The sequence below is a fragment of the Quercus lobata genome, chromosome 8 (genome assembly GCF_001633185.2).
Source record: "Quercus lobata isolate SW786 chromosome 8, ValleyOak3.0 Primary Assembly, whole genome shotgun sequence".
Lineage (NCBI taxonomy): Eukaryota > Viridiplantae > Streptophyta > Magnoliopsida > Fagales > Fagaceae > Quercus > Quercus lobata.
In genome coordinates, this window is record NC_044911.1 from 44463300 (window position 1) to 44479473 (window position 16174).

The window sequence follows — 16174 nt, forward strand, 5'->3', positions numbered from 1 at the left end:
CATTACTATTTAATCATAAACCAAAATTTTTTGTATAGTTTTAAAAGTGAAAAAGAGACAATATAATCCAGTATAAATCATGTGATTATTGATCTTTGATGAAGTTGATAGTTTGCAAATATGGAGAGTAAAAAGAGACAATATAATCCAATATTGGAGATTTAATTTTAAAAAAATTAAATAGAAAGTTCCATGCATTAAAAAAATGTATCTCATGTGTAAATAAATTTGAACCAAACCCTAACAAGATATATGAATTTTTTTACACCAACAACTTCAAAGGCAATATAGCATCTCAAAGAAATCACCAAATGTTGCCTATAAGTAGAACTTGCTTCACAAAGTCATTATATGATTTCCAAGGGTATCCTCTAAGCTAATTTCTTAGCAACCCAAATTTTGCAACGTATTTTGTTTAAAAGAAAGAAAAAAAAAATCCCCAATGTATAAAACATGTTTACTTGTCTCTTAAACCTCATATGATTGAGATCTTGAATTGGTTGCCCCTCTTACTTTTATTTATTTATAAATTACAAATATATGAAATTTAGTGTATGCAAAACATCATGCTATATTACATTATTACTTACCTCTATGCCATTTCTTTCATCCATTGGCCTTTACTTGTTACGTTGAATAACAATTTGTAAATTGAATCTCAACGAAGTAAGATTGAAAAATTATTTGTAGTTCTTGACAAATCAATCAATAAGAGATATATATACATAGATTTTACCCATGCATGCGTGAAAATTAATTCACTAGAATTTATGGATATCTATTTGAATATATTTTGGTTTTGGAATATATCCTGATTCCTATCTACCAATATTTTGGTCTTTTAATTATATTTATATTCTACAATACAATGAGCATATAATACTATCATTTTAATAAACAAAAAATAAGAGAAATAAAACAGTAAAATTAATATTTAATTTATTAGCCATATTATAATTTCAATATATAAATATTGACTTCAGTGCGTGATATAGGCATTAATGCATTTGGTTACCATTCCCGTTATCAATTATACTACCTTTGCATGCATAATCATGACACCTTTAGGGGTGAGGTTAAAAACAAATGGTTGTAATGTTTTGTCATCCATATATACCAACTATTTGTACAAATGTTTTTGTACCTATAAAAAACAAAATAATCTGAGAAAAAAGGAAACAAAAAACTTATGAGAGATGGTAAGTAACCAAAAAAGATAGAAAATATGTCAAATGATAATCGATTAAATGAAAATATGAACAAAAATTTGTTCCAAACCAAACGTAAGAAAATTAGGAATAAAATCCAAATCAAAAAAGAAAAAAACAAAAGAGCCACAAATATTCTAAAGAACCAAATTTCCTCTCACTAAAATAAAAACCACATCAGCCATGTAAGGACAGGTTTTGATTCCTAAGCCCAAAAGGTAGAAGGACTCAGGCCCAAGGAGCTCAACACAAAGATTTTTTAGAGAGTGGGTTGAAAACTAGGCTTTAATGGATTGGACCACGCTCACAATGGACCAGAGATGGTAAGAAAACAAGGAAAAATAGAGAAAAACAAGTCTTTTGCAAAGAAATTCCTCCTCGGCAAAGTCCGAGGAGAGTAACTCTTGAATATATCACTCTAGGACTTGATTGCAGTTTCTGTTCTTTATGCTACAATATTTTTTCTACAGGTTTTCTGATCCCCTTCTCCTTGGAGGATCTCTTACATTATATGGCCCCTTTTAGATGATCTTAGCCCTCTATTTGTTGATCATGCATGCCACTACTCAAGTGCTTGTCCTATCAGACATCTTCCCAAACCTTCTGTGAAATGCAGCAACTAAGGCAGCACTATTCAGGGGTCTTCTCTACATAAATGTGGCCAGGAGGTTTGGTAGGATGCATTAAATGGGGTGGAAGCTACCATCCCTTTAGTCACGTAAGGGCTCACCTCTTCTTTGAAGATCTTTCTCTACAATATGACCTCCTCTAGAATTGCATTGGCCTTTTCAGCCTTAGGTATGACACATGGCAATACTACCTTATTCAATTTCTGTACCCCACAAGCCGTATTTGAAAAAAAAAAATATCATCAATCCAAAAAAATGAAATGTTTCCTCTCCTTAATATGCAAAGCATTTTTCACTGCTAATGAAAGCCTGCAAAGCATAAAATTTATTTGAAAAATTTATAAATTAATAACAAGAAAGAAAAGAACTTAAGATCCAAAACCCAATGAGCCGACAATATGAAAGCATTAAAGAAAGTAAATTACATCAATACCCAAGCTTTCTCTTAATAATATCTAAAACACGAAAAAAAATATGTTAAAATAATAACCGTAACAAAAAAAAAAAAAAAAAAAAAATCTACAATTCCTCTCCCTAATATCCAAAACATAAACTATGTATTTCAAAAAAAAAAAAAAATCATAAAATTGTTGAAAAGAAAAATGAAATGATCAAGGAATTTTTGTTTGGAAGGGAAACATTAAACATAATCTTCATTTTGTATTGTATAATTTTTTTCTTCTCTTTTATTTTTATTATGGTTATTTCTACTGTGATGGTTAGTAAATGATGGTTTTAGTTATTATGGATAATTCTTATTATGCATGACTGAAAATAATTAATGATGATTTTGGCATGCAGGAGAAATTGAAATTTTTCATGCAATCTTTATGTACTGCAATTCAACATATTTAAGCTGATTTGCAGTTGAATAGGGGTAGTGCGTTGGATAAGTAATTTCATGGTTTTAAAAGCGAGACCGGACTGATCGGTTTTGTTAGGTTCTAAGGAATTAGGAACTAATGTATTAGAACTTCATTTTGTAATGTTGGCAAACCATGATCAAAACGTTTTAGTCTTGTTTAGACTTGCTTAAAGTATGTGTTTTTATGTAAAGTTGGAATTGAGTTACTGCAGGATTTACTATGTAAATCTGCCTGGCTCGATCAATCGAGAATTAGACTCGATCGATCGAAAGTCGTGCAGATTATTTTTTCTGCAGAATTTCGAACTCAACCCAAGCTCGCTTGACGTGTAGGGTTTTATGTTTTGTCTTAAGTATAAAAGGGAAAACCCTAACCACGTTTTAGTGTTGCTTTTTATGCTGTGTGTGTGAATTTTTTGTGAGATCTAGAGGTGTTTGCCTTCACATACACTTAGGGTTTCCAATCTCAAGATTGATGTCAAGAGCTTGGTGATTGATTCAGTTGCTGCTTTCAAGAGCTTAAAGATACACAAGCGGGAGTACTTGTACTTGCTAGGAATCCAAGAAAGAAGTAGTCCGTGGACTCGGAGCTGTCACGTAGTCGTGGTAGTAAGTTTCCTACTCGAGGTAGCAATAGGATGTTAGTGGTCTAAGTCGCTATTGTGTAAACTTCAATTCTTTTATAGTGGATTTGTTTTACCTTGAGGATAGTTAGGTTAAATTCTCCCTAGGTTTATACCGGTTTGGTTTTCCTGGGTTATCATGTTGTTGTATTCTTTATATTCCGCACTTTACAATAATATGATATTTGTGTTAACCTAAATTTGATAATTTGACTAAGTAATCACTTGGCTAATTAACTAGGTTAATTTGGTTGTATTTTAAGGGGTCTAAAAACAAATAGGTTTAATCAGGAATTGGGCTCGAATTTGGTTTGGTAAAATCTCCTAAAATTGATTAAAAAATCAGGTAAAATCGAGAACTGGGGCCAAAACTGGTTCTTTGACCAAACCTGTTTTTAAAACCACGAGTAATTTATTGCTAAATACCTTCAACAATATTAACGTTTTGGGAGAAGAAGTTTGTGTAGAAAGAGAAGCTACTTTATTGATAATTATGTCATATTATCAGCATAATGTTGGTAAATTCTTGATACAAGTACATTTTTTTCTTATGTTATTAAAGTCTTTATATATATCATATAAGTGATGGATTTACTTAAATTTTCTTCCTATTTAAGCTATTCGAGACATATAGAGGATGAACCGTTTGTAAAGAGTACTAGAAACAAATTCTAACCGCACATTACATTGTTTAGAAAATATCTCGCTTCATATAATAATTGAATGTAAAATAAATTATGTTTTCTAAGCTTAAAAAATTTAAACATGTTTAAATAACAAATATAGATAACTGTTTTTTTGAGAAGTAATATAGTTAAATTAATTTATAAAATTAATATATTGTTTAAATTATACTTTGTTAGAAAATAATCACATTATTTTAAGAAGAGTTTGGAACTAATATTTATAATTCTAATATACTAATTTTATTTTTCACTTAACAAAAAAAAAATAAAATTGTCAAATTTTTCTGCATGGGTCTGCCACTAAAATACCTAGATTGTGTGCAAGATACAATTAAAATTGATCTAAAAGGCTTGGTGCAATAATACAAGTAACAACTTGTCAAATGAATAAAATTCTACATTTTTTACCCTTAAAGTAAAGAATCGAACCCTGCTATAAATTATATTACTATTCATTAGATTAGATGGGGACATCAGTAAAGTAAGACATTTTCATCTGGTCAGTGAAAATGAAAATAACTATGGGCTGTCTCTTCTTTCATGGCCCTTTTGCAGGCCTCCATTATTGTTAAGGGCCATGTGCCTAAGCTCCAACATTGTCACTAAACAGCTACTTGATCCACTTCACTCTAAGACAAAAAGGACTAGAGACAAAGGTTAATGGTTAGCCCAAAATCAAATCCCAATTTTGATGCCTAAAATTGAAACTAGAAATAAAGAGAGGCTAATAGTGTGCTTGGTTGTAACTAAGGGGAAGAGAAAAGGAGAGAAGAGAGTGAAGGAAGTGAAAGGGAAAGAAATGAAAAAGAAAATCCATTCCTATTACACGTTTGGAAGGAGTGAGGGAACTCAGGGAAGAGAAAAGTAAAGAAAAGAAAATAATATATTTAAATTAGATATATGTTTTTATCTAAATAATTTGATAAAATCTAGAATGTTTGTCTTTGTGATGGATAAAATTGAAATTTTAAATGTTCTCCGTAGTGGGTCCCCAAAAGTTGCACTCATTTTACATGGCTTTTTCCTTATTTCTGCCCACTTTGGGCGGATGAGAAAAGTGGGCCTAGATGGATGCTCATTTTCTCAATTTTCTTTTCTTTCCTATAATTCCAATTAGAGGTGTGCGCGGGTCGGATTAGGCGGGTAAACGCCAATATTTCTATCCAATCTGCCACTAGCGGGTTAGAAAAATTTCAATCCACTACCAACCCACCAAAGTCTAAATCCGGTAGATTGGTTACAAATTTTGGTGGTTTCAACTCGACGGGTTGGCATTAACAACATTTAAAAAAAAAAAAATTATCACAAACTACAATATTCTATTGAATAATCTCAAAATATAACTAATGCACAAAAAAAAAACAAAAAAACAAAAAAACTAAAGGTAGATTTCATTGAATAATCTCAATTCTAACATAAACATAGGGTCAATGAAAAAGAGATATATCATCTCTAGAAAACGTAGGCTCTGCCTTACAACTTAGAAAATTAGAAAACAGTAGGCTCTGCGTTACAACTTAGGAAAATTAAATCAACAAACTCAAAGTCTTAACATTTCCAAAGTCACATCAAGGATTAAAAATAATAATAAAAATTAGACAAAGACAAAGAATTAGATGAACTGTACTCTTATGTAATATATAATATATTTAACTTGGTATACAATGAACTACTTGAATATACAATGAACTTGCCTGCCAGAATGGCTTTACTTGTAATATTAGAACACATTTTATAATATATAAACGGATCAAATGACATAAACCAAAATAAAAAAGAATTAAACAATAGAAGACAATAACGTAATTACGTACCGTTGTGATTGTTGGTGAAGAATTGAAATGATAAGAAATAGTGATAGGCCGAGAATGTATTGACCTCTTGTGATGAATTAATTGATTAATTAGCCAAGTTTATTAATTAATCAAATTAACATGCAAAATGCGTGGTAGCACAAACAAAGCACCAATAAACTAAAGTGCAGCAAAAAATAAATTTGACACAGGTGATTTGTTTTCAAATGGAGAAAACTAACATGACAAAAACCCCACCGAGTGATTTTAAGGTCACCACTCCCGAGAATTCACTATTATCACAACAAGCAGTTACAAGTAAATGAATCTTTTTTTGTGCGGCCATCACCTTTTTTGGTTTGGAAATATAAGAGAGCTGCTATAGATCCTATGGATTTTGGGAGAGCTAAGGTCGATCTCTTGAAGGTAGGAGAGCTACTGTCGATCCTACAATGTATAGGAGAACTAAGGTCGATCCTATGAGTTTCGGGAGAACTAAGGTCGATCCCTTAGAGGTAGGAGAGCTACTGTCAATCCTACAGTGTATAAGAGAACTAAGGTCAATCCTATGGGTTTCAGGAGAACTAAGGTCAAACTGTCGATCCCACAGTGTATAGGAGAGCTAAAGTCAATTCTATGGGTTTCGGGAGAACTAAGGTCGATCCCTTGAAGGTAAGAGAACTACTGTCGATCTTACAGTGTATAGGAGAACTAAAGTCGATCCTATGAGTTTCGGGAGAACTAAGGTCGATCCCTTGAATGTAGGAGAACTACTGTCGATCCTACAAGGTATAGGAGAGCTAAGGTCGATCCTATGAGTTTCGGGAGAACTAAGGTCGATCCCTTGAAGGTAGGAGAACTACTGTCGATCCTACAGTGTATAGGAGAACTAAAGTCGATCCTATGAGTTTCGAGAGAACTAAGGTTGATCCCTTGAAGGTAGGAGAACTACTGTCGATCTTACAGGGTATAGGAGAGCTAAGGTCGATCCCTTTAAGGTAGGAGAACTACTGTCGATCCTAAAATGTATAGGAGAACTAAAGTCAATCCTATGAGTTTCGGGAGAACTAAGATTAATCCCTTGAAGGTAGAAGAACTAATGTCGATCCTACAAGGTATAAGAGAGCTAAAGTCGATCCTCTGGGTTTCGGGAGAACTAAGGTCGATCTCTTGAAGGTAGGAGAACTACTATTGATCCTACAATGTATAAGAGAACTAAAGTCAATCCTATGAGTTTCGGGAGAACTAAGGTCAATCCCTTAAAGGTAGGAGAACTACTATCAATCCTACAGTGTATAGGAGAACTAAAATCGATCCTATAAGTTTCGGGAGAACTAAGGTTAATCCCTTGAATGTAGAAGAGTTACTGTCGATCCTACAGTGTATAGGAGAACTAAGTTCAATCCTATGAGTTTCAGGAGAACTAAGGTCGATCCCTTGGAGGTAGGAGAACTACTGTCGATCCTACACTGTATAGATCATGCTATTATCTGGCTATATGAGGGTGCATAGCTGAGATAACTTGTGTTGAATGAGATAAAGGATCCTTCACTTTGATTCCTGCAAAAAAGCAAGTTTCAATCAGCAATGGAGTCATTCATTACAAGAAATTGGATGCACTTAGCCAATGCCCCTAGTTTGGGGCATATTCCTTGCTTGGATGGAAGCTGAGTTAATTTGATATTGCTACCATTGGGGAACATGAAAGAAGATCACAGTCTGCCATCATTGGTTCCTGCAAAATGACTTTCTTTCTCTAGCTTGTTAGAAACCAATTATCATGAAAACATTTTTGGCCAATGCCCCTAATGTGGACACACTTGCAAAAAAAAAAAAAAAAAAAAGGATTGATGCCTTAAATGAAAACATGCTTTCATGCAAGAAGGACATATCTACATATAATATAAATAGGTCAATGCCCCAAGTTTAAGCATGCTTGATGCAAAACAAATGTGTTTAGCCTAACATGCACCCAAACAATTTTGTCACGTTGTTTTGAATTTGTTCCCCAAGATTGTTTAGGTGCTTGGGACCTAGCCTTTGAAAGGCTGCCTACGTACCTCTATCGTAGAGGATCAGGTCAAGACGAAGTTCAAGAGAACTAGATTTTGAAAAAGAATGATTTTTTTTTTTTTTTGGTGGAAATGAGATTTCTCTTTCTTTCTTCTTCTTTTTATTTTTTTTTTATTTTTTTATTTAGGAACAAGAGGTGATCCTTTGAACAACCATTTTGGCAAATCAAAGTGTTTAAGAATCAAACAAATCTCTTTGATTAAGAAGGATCAAGATCATTAAACTCATGTAATCAAATTTGTTTCATCCTTTTGAACATTGTCAGATTAAGTCTCCAAAGGCAATCAAGAAATGAAATGTGATAATATTTATGAATCACATTGTTGGGTGCAAACGAAAAGAGTGCTCTAGGTTTGGAAGTTCTTTTGAGTCATTTTGAGGATTTGAGAATTTGAGAAAAATTTTCCTCGGACATATTATCGTGTGGGGTTTGACAATTTTAAGCATTTTTCCTTTTTAATTCAAGAAAAAAATATTATTAGAGTTTAAGATGCGCCTAAAACTAGCAAGACTTCAAGGAGGCCTTTACTTATGAGTTGTAATGTAGGCTGGGTTTAGGTTATGAAATGAAAGATATAAAAGGCTCAAAATTCCCTATGATGTTTCCCCCAAGTAAGCATTACTCAAAAATCAAGTTTTAGAAGAGTCTTCATTGGTCACTTGTATCAACATTTGTATGTAAGCTCATTCCTCTTGAATCATAACTCTAGACTTTCATCTTGTAAAATCCTTCTCTTTTTAGATTACATCTTCAAGTTTTCAATTTGCTAGGATCTTACCTTTTTCTCTTCTTTTCTTTGGCCCTAACTTTCGCCTAGACCGCCCTTTTGGGTTTTCAGTCTAGCGGGCTTTTTTTTTTTTTCTTTTTTGGCCTAACTTTTGCCTAGACGCCCTTTTAGGTTTTCAGCCTAGCAGGCTTTTTTTTTTTTTTTTTCATCTCTTGATTGAATGAACTTTTGGGGACCTTTTTCCCTCCTTGTATTTCTCAATTTAATGATTTTTGGTCATTTTGATGCACTCTCTAGACTTCTTTCTTGCCTTAATGCACTTGCACATTTTTGTGCTTGATGAATCTTTTCCTTTTTTGATGAACTTTCTTATGAATGAACCTTCTACTCTTCTTGGCATGATGAATTTTAGGTTCTTCAAACTTGATGCACATTTTGTTTTCTCTCACATTGATGCAATTTCATTTCTCTTTTCTTGATTGAATGAAAACTCCTTTTACTTTGATGATCTCTTATCTTTAGCTTAATGAATTCTCTACTTGTCTTTCATGTCTTCTAGGAGAACTTTATCAATTAGCTTCAAAACTACAAGGTCGACTCCTCCTTAACATGAGATTTAAGCATGCATACTTTGAATTTTCCCACCCTAGGTTTAGATTTTAGTGGGTTTATGCAAAAAAGAGGCTAAGTGTTTAAAGGCTCAAATGGGCTAGCAATGGATAATGATCATTCTAGGTGTTAAGGTATAATCTTGTTTTACCAAAGACGGCCTCTTATCCCTAGTAATGCTTGCTTACAGGCACAGTGACTTGAGCTCTTTTAATAAATTCCTATTAAAAGAAAAAGTATGAATGCTTTATTGGAGGCACAAAAGTTTTCAGAAACTTGGAATGAATGCATGAGCTTTTTGAATTTTCTGATGGATAGATTTTCTTTGATTGCCTTGTAAGCCCATTTCTTCTTTTATTCAAAGTAATTTAGCAAAAGTGTTTACACGGATCAAATGAAATTAATCATTTCTCAATACAAGTTGATTGTTCAAGCCTTTAAACATCACAATTTAGAAATATTTTTGTCCAAGGGATCTTCATGTATCATTTTGAAAAGAAGACTTCAAAGAATCTTGAAATCTTTGAAAGAAAAAAAAAAGGGCCTTTTTGAAAAAGTCACTAGGAAGACCAATGCCCCTAGTTCAAAGAATTTTTTTTTTTTTTTTTTTTTTTCAAAAAAATGACTTAAGGGCTCAATGCCCCTAGTCCAAAGACTTTTTTTCATTTGAAAATTTTTCTCTTTTTTTTGGAAAGATTTGGAAATCTTGAATTTTTTGAATTTTTTTTGTTTTTTGTTTTTTAATATATATACACAAACAAAGCTCATTAAATGCTACATGAAATTTTTGAATTATAAAAAAAAAAAAATAGAACACATGGAATAAATAAACAAACTTTAAGCTTAACCATGATGTTGCAAACCAAATGTGGAGTGAGGCAAAGTTGGGCCACTTGCTTCTTCTTGGTCCATTTAGGATGCTTGAGGCTTAGTGTGCTTAAACCTTGATTATGATGAAATGGCTTAGGCTTGCACTTGGAAGGCTTGAACCATATGATCATTTAGTATTTGCTTGAAATGGCTTGACCTTACACTTGGAAGGCATGTACCTTGTGAACTTTTGGCCCTTGATGTTGATCATGTGAATACACCTTTGATGGGCTCAAATATTGGGCTTAGAATGATTTAAGAAACAATTTTCGGTTTCCATACCAAGTAGAGTTCAATCACTATCCTTTGGGCTTGAGTTCATTGCTAGCATACAAGGTTCAAACAATTATGATGGGCTCAAGCGTTGGACTTGGGCTCATCATGGTTCAAACAACGGCCAAACACATGTGTAATGCAATGCAATTTACATGGACCGACCTAAAGTTAGGTTCTATGGGTCATTACAACATGGTAGAAGATAGGTTAAAGGTCCCCACAAGTTAGGACGTCGTACCTCCCAACTTGTGACGCCAGGAGTGCCGCGTTGGTCCAAACGATACAGTTTGCCCCTATGAACCACAATGACATAACCATGATGATCCTTGTCGCGGTGGGTGGTAGGTTCACCGCTGGGTATGTGAGTCTCAGGAAGACCACAATCCACGGCTAATACTACCGGGCTTCCAAGCTTACACACAAATAAAATAAATTCTATTCAAGCAAATGATGCATGAGATGCAATATAATGACATATTAGACATATTATGTACATAAAAGCAATAAACAAACAATGACATGGTTGGCCACCATAATCTAATTGAAACTTAGCCCTTAATATCTCCAGTGGAGTCGCCACTGTGAGAAACTGCGCCCCTGGCCCCGTTTTTGTGACATTTTATGATGTTGGGCCAAACCTACGTGAATGGGTGGAGTCGTGTTATTGCCTCTTAAAATAGAGATTCGACTAATTATATTTTCCCCTTTAGATTAAGGATTTTACAATGGAGTCGCCACTTATTTAATTATTGGAATAAATAAGAAAACCAAAATTGAAAAATTCCTTATTTTATTAATTTGTAATTGAATTTACATTGATTATAGGAAAATTACATGGCTTTGTTTCCTAGTTACAATCTAAAATCGAAAATTATATGGATAAATATTTGATCTACTAACCCTTGATCTAAGCTCGGAGGCTATGTTACAAGGTGGGACGGTGTTAGGCACCTAACTTGCCCGGTGAAACCGGTCTTCTAGACTATGGTGGCCAACATTCATATCATATCATCCAATATGTCAATCAATTTACATGTTGAATTTAATGTGTGTGCATGTGATAAACCCTAATTCAATTTATTAAGTACTGCATTTGAATTGAAAAGTAAATTCTAGTGAATGTGTGTAGATGGTGATAACCTAGATTCAAGGATTTGAAAAAATTATTAAACAAACATGTTTTTTATACTTTTGATGTGGATTTAAGATTAAATATAGTGATATGCATGAACATGTGATGAACAACCAAGAACATGTGAAGAACACATAAGAACAATTAAAAACCTTCAAACATATTTAAGGGAATTATCATGCTTTAATCTTAAATTCTCATCATGGTAACATAAACAAACAGTTAGGGAAGGGGATTATACCTTCATGCAAGATCCATATAGTGGAGGAAGGGACTCTTGATGGAGGTCCTAAGGGTGGAGGAAAAGAAGAGCTAGGAGAGGGAGAGTGAGTCTCACTCAATACCTTGAGTCTTAAGAAGACCAAGATATGACAAGACTACTCAACTTCACTAGAATTCAAGAAAAGAGAAAAGAGGGAGGTTTTTTGTGTCTTGAAATAAAGGAGAGGAGAGGTTTATATAGTAGTGGTGGAGCAAATATGAATAGAAGGCCATTTAATGAGGGTTGAAAAGGAATCATGAACCTAGATCTCATTTTAGCTTTTGGGGAAATTTGATGCATTAAATGTAGAGATTGATAAGAGTGAGGAGCAAGCAAAGTTCGGTTTTCCTGTAGCTGCTATAACAATCTATAGAGTCAATTTCGAAAAATCATATCTGACTTAATTAGAATCGGAATTGTCTCATTCTTGTACTCAAATTGAAGCCCCGGATGTCTAGTTTCTGGAAAAATTAACCTCATTCACAGATTCAAAATATTCTAAGAGATATTGATGAAATAGTGAGTAAAGGTCATTTATTAGAAAATGGTTTCAGCACAATTAACATTAATAGGTCCCAAATTAGTTCCCAATTAACATTAAGTGGCTCCAATCATTCCTATTTCAGATTTAACTAGTTTCAAAATTACTTTAATTAAAAGATAATTGCACAAATTACTCATTGAATAATTAATGTTTAACTATCTAGTTAATTAGGTGTGTGCAACCCTACCATATAATGTAGTCCTAACCAATCAAATTAAGACACATCATTGATCTCAAATTTATTATACTTATAACTAATTGAAATCAATTGTTCATAATCATATATAGTTGGACTCAATTTGTGATGATGCATCTCAGTTATTAAAACTTGATTTGATAATAACTTTCAATCTAGTGGTCCGATTCGGGCTTATGACCAGTCGTTTTAATCGTTACAACATCAAGATCATTTTGATGAAATGAGATTAAGGATCTAATGACCAGAATCAAGATGCATATTTCCAAGGTGAAGTTACCCTTTTACCCTCCATGTGAGGTTAAATGCAGGTTGCAAAATAGGGTGTCAACACTGGGCCTCAACGTTTTTCAGACTAGCCAGGGCACTTGAACGTTCCCTTTCGGTGACGGTTAGCTTATTGCCCATCTCTTTGTGCTCTTCTTTTAGGGCTCCAAGAGCCTTCTCAATCTCAAAACAGGAGTGGACCTCAGCCTTAACCTCATCATGGGCATTCCTAACCCATTCCTTAACTACATAAATTTGTTGGATAACCTACATAAAAGTAGCAAAGGGGTCATAAAAAATATATACATATATGAATAAATGTGCATTTTAGTATTTAACAAAAAAATATGTTGATTGACTTACCATTGCAAGGTCCCTCTTCAATGACATGAAAAGGTTCGGTTGCCTGGTATGCCTGAGGCCTTACATATCCTTAAGGAGGAGAAGAGGTTGCTTTAAGGCCTCGGCGAGGTGGGTGGTGTGCCCCCTTTGAGACTCCCAGATCGTGGCATCCCAAGGAATGAGAGCACCTTCCAACTCTAGCCAAAGGGCCCATGTGCGCGACCCTCGATGCACTTCAGCACCACCGGACTCCTCACAGCTCTCCACGAAGGGGGCCCTTTTATCTCTAACATTTTTGGGCTGTTTTGCCCCTTTCGGAGGAATCACCTCCCCCTCCTCCACTTCCTGTACTTCTCTTTTCTTTTTTAAATCAGGATTAGGGAGCAGTCCCACCACTGTCATAGGGAGAGGAGGAGAGGGGAGATTCGGAGGAACTTAGGTCTTGGGGACTTCTTTCGAAGCTAACCCCTTGTTCCTGTTGGCCAGTAGACCCATTAAGCTGGTCCTTTGCTTTAAGTCCATACCTTCTTTTTTGTCTTCTGAGCTAGTATCAACCCAAGCAACTATTAACCTCGGAGAATGGGCAATAGAAAATCTATCAAAATCGGCCTCAGAGTCCGAGAGCTCTACCGGCCTTTTTGGCACTTCACCTTCCTTTTCAAGGTGGAATTGGCCAATCTCGGCCTTGAGGGATAAGTGTGTAGAAGTTGTCTCCTCCCTCGGAGTGGCTACTTCCTGAGGGATGCGTTGAATGGGCAGCTCAATAGGCGGAAGGTCTTTTCGAGCCAAAAACCTCGGCTTAGAGACGTCTATGCGTGCTAATCTAGGATCACCACCCTTTATTGCCTAGCCTACGTCCTGAAATATGCGAGACAGAGACTCGTAATCCAAAATTAAGTGAGCGGCCCGTAGTTGTTTGTCTTCGCTTATGAATATCTCAGATCTTAGCAATTTATTGAGACCCGATACATTGACCAAACTGAGTCTCAAAGCAATGTGGTTTTTATCTGCAAAAACTTCCGAGGAGGAAGTTATGGTTAGATCAATAAAAACTATTATCCGAGAAGGCGAAATGTTAAGGCAGAGTTAAAAAATAAAAAAATAAAAAAAAAATAAAAAAACTAACTAAGAGCCCGTTTGGATTGAGTTTTTTGATAACTCAATTCTCTGTTTCCATAACTCATAATTCAAAAACGGTGGGACCCATAGTAAAAAGTTTGTTTGGCAAACAATAACTCTGTTTCCATTACTCAATTCTCTGATTTTTGAGTTATGAGTTATGGAAACTGAAAACAACTTTTGGCTGTTTTTAGTTTCCATAACTCATAACTCAATGGCAATAATGTAATTAAACACACATAGGGGACCCACAGCCGTAACTTTTGACCACCTTTTGACCTTTTTTTTTTTTTTTTGGCTGTTCAGTTTTTTTTTTTTTTTTTTCTTCTTCTTTTGGTTGGCGTTGGCTGTTTGTTTTTTTTTTTTCTTCTTTTCCTGGGTTGGCCGTTCATTTTTTTTTCTAGGTTGGCGTTTCTTTTTTTTTTTTTTTTCTTTTCTTTTCTTGGGTTGGCTGTTTGGTTTTATATATATATATATATATATATATTAGCTTCGGTGAGTTGGGTACTAAAAAAAAAAAAAAAAACTGTACTGGCTGACAGGTGTGGGACCCATGAATAGTGTGAAAAAATTGAGTGATGAAAATAAAAGTGATGTTGCCAAATGAGTGTGAAAAAATGAGTGATGAATGATAAGTTATGAGTAATGAGTGATGAGTGATGGAAATTGAATGACGGAAATTGAGTGATGAAAAAAGCTTACCTAAACAGGCTATAACTAACTAACTAACTAAGAAGGCTAAAGTCCTTGCTAAGGGACCTAATCCTAGGGTACCTCACCTGGTCTTCCCGCCTGAACTGGGTAGTGAAGACCTTCGTGCCACTCCCCGGAGGCGACCAAATAGTCATCCTTCAAGCCCTTGTTGGACTTAGGAAGGCAGGATATCAATCTAACAACATCGAATCGGGACTTGAGGTAATATCCAATGCTGGTAAGGGAATGGCACTCGTACATGTGAACGATGTCATGCCATGTGAGCCCTAAGTTCATCTGATCATTCAAATAATCTACGCTCCCTAGGACTTTAAACAGGTTGGGAGCGCACTAATGAGGACACAACTTGTGATTGAGCAGGTAGTCTCTGGTTATCCTACCCATGGGAAGTGTCATTTCTTCCTCTATAAAGGCAATTATTGGAATGACAACTTCACCCTCCCCTTTATTTGTAAGTACTTGGTTTGGGGCACAATATTGTAGGCCTACTCCCTGTGGGATATGATATTTGGCCCTAAAACCCTCCATACCGGCCGGAGAGTCTTCTAGGTGCATGAATCTACCCATCTAAGTAAACGTAGATAACGTGAAGGAAGTTTTCTAAAAAAGAAAGAAGGCCAAGGGGAAAAAGAAAGTTTAAAGAGATAGGTACTTACGAAAGCAAGTGAGTGTATTAAACCCTGAACCTTTAGAAAAATCTTTTGGAAATTTCTTAAGGAAAAGAATTAGGGAAACTTAGGAGTGTAGAGAGTTTAGTGAGTCGGAGTGCTTGAGATCTTTGGAGAACTTGAAAATTCATAAAATGAGGGGAAAATGATTTCCCTTAAGGCTTTATATAGAGGGTGAAAATGAGTGGGAGTTATCCCACTCAAAATTCCAAGAGAAAGATCAACCGTTGGATCTACGCCTCACAGCTAGATTTGGGGAAAAAAGCGCCGCCTGGAGTAGTTAATGGCACCTCTCGAGCTTCGAACTGTCAGTGGCAATTATAGGGTGTGTGAAACGGCACTCCCACACATGTAAATCAAAGAATCAAGTAGAATTAACTCTTAGAAATTCAAAACCCCAGTTTTCTTTTCTAATGAGAGGAATAAACCAGAGTTTTGAGTGGTTATTGTAGGGTTAAGGGCCCAAATCATACATTGGGTATTGGGCCTGGGCCGAGAACATGAATGGTCCAAGGAGGAATAAATAGTTATGGGTGATTCCAGTTTAGAGTCTCATAAGTAAGGAATGAG